Source organism: Megalops cyprinoides, chromosome 1 (assembly GCF_013368585.1).
Source record: "Megalops cyprinoides isolate fMegCyp1 chromosome 1, fMegCyp1.pri, whole genome shotgun sequence".
In the NCBI taxonomy this organism is placed as follows: domain Eukaryota; kingdom Metazoa; phylum Chordata; class Actinopteri; order Elopiformes; family Megalopidae; genus Megalops; species Megalops cyprinoides.
In genome coordinates, this window is record NC_050583.1 from 62310499 (window position 1) to 62322626 (window position 12128).

A 12128-nucleotide genomic window follows, 5' to 3' on the forward strand; every position below is an offset into this window, starting at 1 on the left:
ATATAGAGTACATATTGAGGATGTTCACCACATTTTTTTCTTCAGCAATTAAACGATTATACCATTTGTCATGGTTCATATTGCTTTTTAACATAACCTTATTGTTAATTGCTTTTACTGACACATTACTTGACCTTGAAGGAAAACAAACACAGAGGTATTGAGGAAACATTTGTAATATTTGAAGTTTGAAATCAGTCCACAAAACTGGAAACAATTACATACAAAAGTCATTTTTGCTCAGTTTGACATCTCAAGCACTCTAACAAAGAATTGTAAACCTTCAACGGTGTATCCTTGAAGAACGGCAATAAGTGATGGGGGGTGGGGGGGGGGGGGGGTGAAATAATGTGAAATATTGCTGTAATATGGCTTACAGGACAGATACAAAGCTGAAAAGATGGTGACATGATTGCACTTAATTGTTCTTGTTAGTTCATTAATGAATAAACAGGGTATTTCAATGGTTCATTTCATGTAGTGTTACTGTGTCTTGTCATCAGCTAATCTTTGTTGATCACAATGTAGCTGGATATGTCTAAGGGAGGTTGGTGATTTTTCTTCATTCCTCTTACGGCACTTAGATGGAACTATGAGTTGAGTTACAGGAACATCGTAAGACTGAACATTTTCTGTTATTTTTCAGTCAGAGGCATTACAGTGGTCCTATTATTAGTACATGCTCAAGAGATTAATTTAGTTCCTTAATTGGAATCAGTGTTATTAGCCTTAAGCCTGATACATTTAAGAATCCGTTTGGTCATGGCAAGTGAATTTGCAGCTCAACCTGATCATTTAAATGTTCTATTCCCTTGAAGAGCACAGCCTTATTTCCTTCAAAGATGAATCGGTCCAAATCTTCTTCCCATTTTACAGTGACATTTTAAGCCAGTGAGGGTTATTGTAACAAGGCTTTGATCTTTCACTGGACATTCACTGTTAGTATTTTGAATTAAATAAAAAATATGCACCAATGCAAATTTGAAGTATTCAGGAGAATTCATTACCATTAAATACGTGATAGGTAGGCAAGGTACTGACTACTGACTACAGAAACTATCTGTATTGAAACAGTCACCAACAAAATTACTAAAAATCAATGATGTCCTAAAATAAACATAACAAATGTAACATGATTTTTTCTGACCTTAAAAATCACATTTACTGGACTTATGATGGCCATTTAATTGGACACACTTAAAGTAAGTTTTAGTAAACTAAATTAGTTTTGATTTTACAGTAGTTCAGGGAAGTTGTTTATTTAGTTATGTTAGAGCTTATGTATTTTAACTGTGTTACTTAAGGGGGTAAAACCATCAATTACTGTTATGGCAATAAAAGCCCACTGAAGTCAGCACTGTATATCACAGGGATTAAAGGGGACACTAAAAAAAAAATGTAAGAGGGCCGCAAGCAAGTACAGTGTATCCCTCTGGGTATTAAACAGCAGAGCAGGAGAAGTGCTGAGATGGATCAGAGCGGCAGTGACAGGGAGTTTTATGTGTACATAAGCACTGTCTGGTGGAGAGTGGCTGTGTGTTCTGCAGGGTCCCGACTGATGGAGACGCGCGACACGGCGTGCACTGACCACGCAGCGAGGCTCTGACACGCACCGTAAATAAAAGGCAGAAATACTGCCATGTCAGCCTGCAGATCAGGGCATTAGCGCCCATGAATCTTCAGAGGGATGGCAGAGGGGACTGGCACTCAGGGAGAACCTTGTCCCTTTGATATTAGCCTCTGATTAATTGTTTCCATAAAAAAAGGGAACGCTGTCCCTACCACATTTTACCCCTAATCTTTGCCATCTCCAGAAGCACTGGATGTGTATTTGTACTTGAATCCCTGTCAGTATGCCGCATGCTTTGTTACTGGTATTGGCTGATGGTCACTAAAGTAAAGTTGCTGTCAGCTCAAATCTCCCTAGCTTGAGAGCATAGTCATTTCAAAGCTCTGAGTGAAAGAACCAAGTTTTGCATTATTTGTCTTTTTGCTTTTTTGTTTCTTCAAATGAAACACAAAATTGAAACACATCCATAAAATTATATATGTGGTTGTTTTTCTTACCTATCTACCTAAATCTTCCTTTTGACATTTCATTAGGAAAAAAAGTTTCTCTTCCATTTTTAGTGCGTAACGAAAAGTTGCCAGGTGAGCGGAGTGTTGTGGACGTGAGGTGTTGAAGGCTGGGCCTGGCGACGGGGCGGGACGAGAGCAGCCGTGCCGAGCGCGACCCTGATGAGATTCAGCGGGGCGTGAGATTCCCCCCGCGCCCACCTGCCCGACGCAGGGTAAAAATAACCCCGATCCCAAACCGCACATCTGCTCGCCTCCCTCGCTGGGTCACCACACGTCCCGTCACCGAGAGGAAGGGCGGGCTGAGGGGGAAGGCTGTGAAAACAGAGGGGGAGAGCTTGGCGTCAGGGAGTCGTGTGGGACGGGGGAAGGGGAGGTTTAATACTGAGGTACAGTGCAAGGTCTCTGAGAGATACAGCTCTCATCAGAGACACAGACCTCTCTCACCTACACCCCGGTCACAAGTCATACCAGGCATAAGCAGATCCACACCACTGTGTTTTGAAAGAGATGTGTTCGTTGTCATATATATTTTGTTGCAAACATCATTTGTTTGATTTCACTCCGACGTGCATGTGTCACTTTCCATATCCTGAGTGTGGATTTTGATTGCATGTATACACAAGGGTCACAGGTTACAGGCTCACTTTCAGCTGTTACAGCACAATGTCTTTGAGTTGTGAGATGAATTATGGCCATTGCAAAGAAATGTGGACCCTTTGAAGAAAGGCAGCTGTACATGGAATTATTAGTTCCCAGAGCCTGACCTGTAATTAGAAAATATTTGTACAGGCAGTAAGGATGTTTTTTTTTTTTTTTTCTTGACGCTCACTGCCCTCAAGATTCATTTGATCATTTTACATTTCTTTTAAATCCACTCTCCTTTTTCAAGGTTACTCCGCCATGCTTTAATTTTCAGACGTGTATTTAAAAGAGAATGTAAGCTATTTTTCCTTGTTGCGTGAGCGTGGTACATGGCATCTTTACAAAAATAGCCAGCTCAGCACAGTGTGGCCTTCTGGTGGCTGTCATCCTGCTGGGCCAGTAATGTCTTGATGTATTTGTTCTGTGCTGTGATGGGAAGGGCCTGCCTGCCCGCTGTCCTGACATGTTCATTTGAATGAGTAATTATTACCTGCATCACTGCAAGGCCAAGATGTGCCACACGCAGTATGTGTCCTTTGTGTGCGCGCTCTCCCTTTATCTTTGCCTTTTCTCCATTTGTGATATGCTGTTAGTAAATGAGTAATCTTTCGGCAAGCGCGTGTCTGTGTGTATGTGTGGGTGTGTGTGTGCGTGTGTGTGTGTGCGCGCACGTTCATGAAGAGTGTTTGTGTGTGTGTGTGTGTGTGTGCGTGTGCGCGCGCATGATGGATATGTGTGTGAGTCAGAATGCGTGGTTGGGTGTGTGTGGTGGCAGTGGGCACTGTACCCACCATTACAGGTGTCTCACAGCATGAGCAGACACAGGCAGTACACTGGAGTCCAGCCCCCAGCCCGAGGACAGAAAATGAAGAATGAGAACCCTGGCCCAAAATGATGTCTCTGAAAGCCATCCAAACAGAGAGAAATGTATCACTCATTAGAATGCGCAATGATAAATTTAGCTGTAGCAGTTTTACAAAACATATTTTGTTGTCATTTTTGATTTCCTTGTTTTTGTATATACTGATGTGACTCTAAATGTATAGCTATTACAATCTATCCTACAGACTACATTCTACAGTACAGTACATTTGATACATTGGAACCTATCATTGCTACAGCTCCAACTATTTCCCTCTCCATGGCATGCGTCTTTTTACACTGCCTCACTGCCATCCGTTGGCGTGTGTGTGTGTGTATGTGTGTGTGTGTGTATGTGTGAGTAAGGTGCTCAGATCCACCTACCTATTTCAAGGCAGTGAAGAGCTCCACGAAAACATATGAAATGAGACTTATTTCTCCTTCTACCCATTTCCATACACCAAACACAACACAAGCAGCCATCTTCCCTGTGGCCTGGGAAGCTGGAGGGAAGCTCGCCCTGCAGACTGAGGCTCCTTCAGCTTCACACGCTTCTAGATCTCACCTCAGATCTCACCTCTTTTCCTGATTGCAATGCAGTCAAGTCTTTCCAGTTCTGTCTTACTCCAACCGAAGTGCGTGTTGCTACTCTTCTTTGGATGGATCATATATGCTAGGGGGTGCTGCAATGGTCTGGGAACAGCTAGAAAAACATAATTAAAAGACATGCTTATTTTGCTGCACATTTTGAAGTTCTACCTGTAAATAGACTAGAGCCATTTCCGCATTGATAAAATTTGATACCATGAGGGGTTTGCGTTTTTTTTTTTAAGTCTGTCCTCAAATGCTGGGCACTCCAGCATCCACATTGCTGTCCAAGCCCAAAACGAATAAAAAAATTATTTGAGGGCATTAATTGGGAAAGTGAGGAGGAGGTGAGGAGTCAATGAGAAAATGGACAGTGTCAGAATGGAGAAAATGACGCCCTCGTATTCTGTGTCACACAGGTACATAAGCCGATCTTCCGAAAGTCCAGGAAAGAGAGAATAAAGGCACAAAATTACAGCCCTCAAGGAGGGAGCTGTTCCCATCAGAAGATGCTAAACTGGCTGTATTATGAGGCTGTGAGCATTACAAAGGAAAAGAAATTACCAGTGACGAGGATGATTAACATTTACACCTTTGCTCAATTTCTCTATCGAAACTCGGTTGTTACTTCAGGGACAAAGATAAGTAGAAATTTATGTTCACAAGGAGCCTAATAGGTGGTTTAATAGAGCAATTAAATTTTGAGTAACATTAAGAATTTTTACATCTTTCTGAAAAATTTTTTTCCTCTCAACTGGACGAGGTTGAAAGTCCTTGGTGTGAATTCAGTTCCTCTGAGGACCACTGCATTAGATATCAAGGCTGTAGCAAAGGGCGAGAGCAGTCACCCCTCCTGGCCTTGAACCCGGGTCTACAGGGTACCTGCCACGCAACTTTGACCGCAATGCCAAAGAGCCAGGCTTGTTGGTATGGCAGTCAGAGCACATACTCAACTGTAGTGACGGCACTCCGTCACACTGCCCTCCCCTTTGGGAAGCGCGCCCATGCGCTTCACGCACCATGGCGTCCCTCACGCATTCTTGTGCCGTACTTCTCCCATCCCAGGGTGCCCCACTCACTGGCAAACAAATGACTTACTTTTGTCCAGGGCATTTTTTTTTTATTTTGTGCCAAGAAGGTTCTTTTTTTGCTTGCAGCTCTTTTGCCTATGGCAGCCTTATATTCCAAAAAGTTTCCCTGTTTGTTGGAAATCATATACTGTGGTAGTGTCATTTGTGAAGTGCAAGCTCTGCATGTACCCTGAAGAACTCAAGCCAAAGAGACTGTAATATACATATGTGTACATATGTGTATCGGCAACCTGTTGTGCGATTGTATTTCTGAAGAAGAAAAAATCACATATTGTCCTAACTAAATAAAATTAACTGCTCGCAAGGTCAGCATACAAGAGAAATGTCTGAAAATTTATCACTCCATATCGGTAGGTGAACCGTCTTTGTATCTGTGTCTCTGTTACTCTATTTGCAATTGAAACACTGTGTTTATGCCTCTTAGTCATTTGCAGTGTTTTCTACCCAGTATTGCACGTGAATGGAATTTCTCTTCACACATGCAATGTATTTCTTTCTGAATTATTCATTTCTCTAGTCTTCAGATATATCTTAAAGTATTTTGACCATTTCATTTCCCATCTATGGCTTTTTTAGTAGTTAAATATTAGTCCATTAAAAGTTTTACTGCTGTTATTTATTTGTTTGTTTTGCTCTAGAAACCTTGCATTTCCTAGCCAGTGAATTGTAATGAAAAAGGATAAATTTCGGAAGCGTTCAAGGCCCAGGTGAGCCTTTCTTTCACCATGAGTCCTTTTACTGGAGCAGCAGAGGCAGAAGCCGTGAGCTGCAGGGTTTCTGCTGTTTGCCTAAGGTTTCTTTCTGCACATGGGGCCGCTCCACTGTAATACAACAAAAAATAAACCCACTGGACTGAGGGATCTGGTGTCCAGACTAAACCTTTCAAAACAGTTTAGATTATAGTCAAAAGGCCGGGTCTGCAGCTGGATCCGCCTGTCCAGAGGATAGGACCTGCGGTTTGCCGCTCTGACAGCAGACAGTGAAGCCGGGCCAAATTCAAATAGCTGTCAATCACGACACATGATTTATGAGGGTGCCCTGGAAGACATGTTTGAGCCATTAAAGCGTTTACACGTTTGAAGTTCAAAACAGAGGGAGCAGAAGTGGTCTCCTTGAAGTAAGAACCATGGGATGGCCGAAGTGCATTTTTGGGGAGCGCAGGAATTTTGGCCTTAAGTTTAGTCATTCAGTGAGGCTCTAACCACTTGCCCACTTCTTTAGAACATACTGTATCAAGTCACCACACACATGCTGGTGCCATGCCCACTTTCATTCACTTTGTGTAACATAAATTACATATCTTATGGCGGTGGTGTTTGGAAATCAGAGACTGTTACCAATACTGTGAATACTTAAATAAACACGCATCTGCATTGGTATGAGCAGAGAGGCTACAGAATGAATAGTGTGCATTTCAACCCGATAAAATGTCCCAGAATATTTGAACAGCCTGTTTTTGGATCATTCTAAACATGTTGAAACACTTCAAAACATGGGGCTTGTAACTCTCCCTGTCTGTTACAGAGCGAAGACACATCCCTGATGAACCACGGCGCGGTGGCTAGAAGCGTTGTCAGTTTTGTTGGCCATCCCTGAAAAACCCTAGAATTGTCTACAGCGCCTTTTATGTATGAATTTGCAAGTATCTGCTCAATCCGATATCTGTTCAGTATTTTGCTTGTGGTTATGGTCCTGACTGTAAGTGCAGTCACTGGGGAGCAGTGGCATGCAGCGTGAAGGAGCAGCTTGAGAACAAACCCAGGGCTATGTTTTTTTAGAAAAGCAAGGGGGAGCATCAGTGTGTGACAGCCTCGCACAGATGGACAGCGTTAACTACCCCCTGGTAATTTAGAAGCTCACTCACCAACTTTTTAAGTGCAAATGATATAGCACTTACATCTGATCTGAGGAGAAGGTTAGCTTGGACTCAGCAAAGGAATTGAGGAAATGGGTAAGAACAATAAATGTGTTAGAAATGCAGCCTGATTAACAGTAAAATAATATGAAAATACATATTCATGCCTGTTCAGTATTCAGGCAATATTCAAACCTATGATTTAATAGAATCAATAAAACAGGTGTTTTCTCCCCTATTGGTTGACCTACTGTAACTGATATCTGATCTTTTTTTTTTTTTTTTGCTATTTTGTGGGTTTGTCTTTTGTACCACTGGAATGTGGGACTTTCCAAAACATGGTACAGAATGTTTTCAGCTTTTCAGCCAGCAAAACATTATTCATCATAAAATATAGGTAATCATACAATATTGGTACAACAGTATTTTTCTACTTTCCCATTTTCTGTTTTTCAACTGTCACTCCTTTGCTTTGCTCTGCTGATCAGCCGCATGTCCCTTGTGATATTACTCAAACGATAAATGATATGTGCAGCAGGGACCTGACTGAATCTCCTTTTCATAAAGCAACAGGTCAAAGACTCCTTGGTTGTTCAGTTCAAAAGATCAAATTTGTTTTTTAAAGACTCATACATAAGATTGAGTTCGTATGTACATATAGATAATAAGGTCTTTCTTAAGAGTTACATATTAAGTCTAATTTTTATATTGTATGACTCATGTCATAATATATAAACTAGTCAGAGATGGCTCAGTGAGGAAGGGGCGAGAATGTGATATTTAAACTTACATGACTGTTTCTTGAAATACAAGGTCACACTTGGCTAATAGTGGTACGCAGTACATAATGTTGGTTGCCTAGCAATGTCCTTCATCGGTTGTAAAAATATACTTACAATATTCAGACAGTGGCCACAGTGTACCTCTTTAAACAAGTGACAAACAAAAAAGGGGGCGTGTCCCTCTATCTTTCATCTCCTCATACGGACCAACATTTATTTTTTCATATGTATAAGGCTTACAGTATATCCTCATCCTCTTCATGTACCAAATTCAGTTGCAGATCATCCAAGAGAGGTGTAGTCTAGTGAGATGAAGTCATTTTATGTTGGAGCCTTTATTTTCTTTCCATTTGTCAAATGTTTACACGCAGATTATGTTTTGACATTAGCTGCAGCCACGTTGCATTTGAATGTGTGATAAAGTGCCGAGATTACCTTATTAACCTATTGTGCTGTGGCTAAAAATGTAACTTGTTAGCCTCGATGTTGATTCCATTCCCATTTGACCCAGAGTGAAGGACTGATGTTCTGAGATGAAATTAACTCATGTGGGAGTTACTGTCGCTAAAATGTAGCATCTCTTCTCTCACTGGAACACAATTAACTTCATACTGAACATTATGTGCAGTGTTGTAATGTCAAAGTGAGACAGTCAAAGTGAGTCAAAGTCAAAGTGGCAAGATGGGAAAATCATGGGTTAGATTATACATTGAAGCGTTTTTTCTGTCTGACTAATTAATTTACAAACACGACTTTAACAATATTTGCACCTCCTCTGAGTTTTGTTGCTTAAACCTTCAGTGTTCAAGCCCCACTTCAACGCTTTGTTGACATGGCTGACTAGGATTCATCATGTCATCAACATCAGGTGTTTTGTGTGTGTGTGTGTGTGTGTGTGTGTGTGTGTGTGTGTGTGTGTGTGTGTATGTGTGTGTGTGTGTGTGTGCGTGTGTGTGTGTGTGTGTGTGTGTGTGTGTGTGTGTGTGTGTGTGTGTATGTATGTGTATGTATGTGCATGTGCGTGCGTGCATGCGTGACTCCCATGAGAATTTTTGAATACATTAGTGTAACTAACTTCTTTTAAAAAAATGTAAGCTCAATCTACATTAATCAGCTATATAACCAATTATGATAGCACTATAATCAAATATATACAGTGTCCTGCAAAAGTATTCAGACCCTTACCAATTTTCACATTGTACTCAATTACAAACGATACATTGAATTTTCAGTCTGTATGATATTTTATTTAGAAACATGGAAACTCAAAATTATTCATTTTAAGGTGTCATTGGTTTTATGTTAGAAAATATTTTTAAGAAAAATTAAAAACTGAAATATGCTGTTTGTGTAAGTATTCAACCCCCACACATTAATAATTAACAGCTTAATAACAGTAAAACGGGCACATGGCATTGCTCTAAGAACAGCATGCACAATACACAATACACAAGTCAGTTGTTTGGTTTCAGTTCATTGACTGGAGCAAACCTGTACTAAATTTTTAGGCAGTTATTGGCACAGAATATTACACAGTTGTCACTGCAATACTTGATTGCTTACCAAGTTTTCAGAAAGTCTGGATTTCAGCCTGTCTGTCCCCTCAAAAGCCCTGAAGAAGAAACAGACATTAATTTCCAATAGTTTATTAGAATTGTTTTTTGAAGAAATCTGGACAGGAAAAACATCTTATTTTATTTTAAACCACAAGGTTCTGGTATGAAGGCATGTATGACTGTGTCCAACTGATGTAGTAAACACCCTCCCTGGGCCTGAAACGGTAATGCCAAAGACATCTGAAATGCCTTTATTGATAATGTGGCCAGTGCATAGCACGTCATACTCCATTATGACTTCAAATGTTTCAATGACAAGATTTCATATTATCAATCCATATGTTAAGCAAAATATGGACCCAAAACAAGCAGTGTAACATCTGTTATTACAGTGGCAGTTTAGGCAGTACAATGGAGGCAGTGCTTGTGGAGTTAATGCTGAGGCCTCCTTCCATCAGAAAATTATCTGACTTCTGCAACAATGAAAATATCTCTGCAGATGCTCTCTCCCAAGTCAAGCAGCGATAGCTACTTGTACTGCCTTAAATGCCTCTGAGAAACACAATAGTCTCTAACACTTGACCAACACACCAACAAACACATCACCAATTTGCCCAGCTGTGAGCACTTACAGAGATATCAGAGAAGGAACAATGGCTTACATGAGCGCTTCAGAAGCTCTCCATGGGAGCAGAATCTTACAGCACCTCCTGTAAACAGCCCGGCCTTGACCCAGCTCTCCATCTGCTCTTGTGAACCTGCGCTGCTTAGCTTCATTAGCCTCCTCTTTACTTTCCTGAGGCAGTATTCTTGGAATGCACATATTATTTACTGTTGCAGTTTCCTGTGGAAGGGGTGGAAAGAGGGGTGTATTATTCAACAAGGAGCTTTATGTACATTCTCATGCCTCCCCAAACCCCCTCAAGAATATAACATACAGGCTCATGTTCAGTTCTTCTGCACATGCTACCATGTGGTCTGTCCCTGAGCAAGCTCTGTGCTTTGTCCTTCCCACCTGGCTCAACCAATGTGTTTATCCCCTAAATGCTGACTCCTATAGTCAGCGTCTCAATCCATCTCTCTCGGAAAACTGACATGTATACTCAGACCAAGTGGGTGGGTGAAACCAGGCCAGGATTGTTTGGATATCTCCCAGGCTGGGAAACCGTACGAAAGCCCTTCACAGCGCGGAGGGATGGCTCCGGTTTAAATGGAGGTGTTTGAGTGATGCAGGTGCACTCTCTGCATCGTCTCACACTCCAAGGCTGTCAGTGCGCCCGCTGGCTTCGCCACCACCCGGAATTTCACTGATAAATGTAGCCAGTGAGGGGAGCGGAATGAAGGCAGAGGGGGAGATTTTTCCTCTCGCGGTGCTCTTTCCCTGACCTGGATCCTGAGAGAGGAGAAAAGCCCTTGATTAATGGCCTCGCCTGCTCTCCCAAGGTGGCAACTCTCCAAACTAAATTTGGCCAATGATCGCTACTGGGGTCAGGTGCAGGCAATGTAAACTTCTGAAAGTTTACTCTCCGAGAAAGCCAGTGTACCACACTGTAATGTGGTCGTGGCTCTGGACGCTGGGGTGACATCAGTGGTGTTGTCTCAGCCTGTTTCTTCATGAGCTACACTGCACAGTTTTTACCCAAAGAAATATATTTCTTCAAAGCAGGAAGGAATCAAATGTCATTTCCTTTGGTGCTAACACTGATCTTTTCCGCCTGGATTAGGGAAAAGCAGCATAAAGGTGGCAGATGTTTTCCATAATGTAGAGGCATCACTGTAAAAGTCAACAGGTCACTTTTTCTCTTTTCCATATGGCACAAAACAACTTCACAAACAATTGTACCACATGTCTGGATGCCTATAGAGCTTGTCTGGAAAATGCTTTTTTTTTCACTCACAGTTATTATTTAAAATTAATGCTTAAAGGGAGCTTGGAATGTATTTTGTTTTGTAAAAATTGTCAGTAAACATTTGAAAAAGAACTGCAGGCAAAGGTTTAGATGCACCAAGCACACACCTGTGTAAGTGGCCCTCACACGTATAAATGTCCAACCAAGACCTTTCCCTGTGTTTAATGCCCACCTTAGGGGCGGTCTGTTTTTTTAGTGAATTTTAAGTGCTCCTCTCTGATCTGTGCATGGCATTCCATCCATATATGACCAAATCTTAGCCAAATCTGAGTCAAAAAAATCTAACATAAGATTTTGAAACTTGTGTTGAGCCACAGCACTTCCAGTGATAGGATCAATCGCTTAAGGCAGTAGAGCTCTTGCACTTGCTGATGCTCTGTTGCCCACAGCTCCTGTCCATTGCAAATATTGATTGGTTGATTTACTATTGCTTTAGGGAGCAAGACAAAGCACTCAAATTCTTTCAGGGTTCCTGCTTTTTGAATTGTATGCTTCATAACTGCACCTTTATATCACTGTAATGCATTATTGGTTGAGTAACATCACCATGTAGATCCTCAATATTGAGAGCATTAAAGCGATAGTTTCTTTGAATACAACCCTAACTATGCTGATAATGGACAATGGGCTGGGAAGCCACTTTCTTCAATAAAAGTGTAATTGTTTCAGGAGAGCAAATGAAGGCACAGAGGATTGTGACACGATTAGACATTCTCACTGGCAGTTAATTACCCACAAAAGGGCCCCTGCAAAAATATCCATTC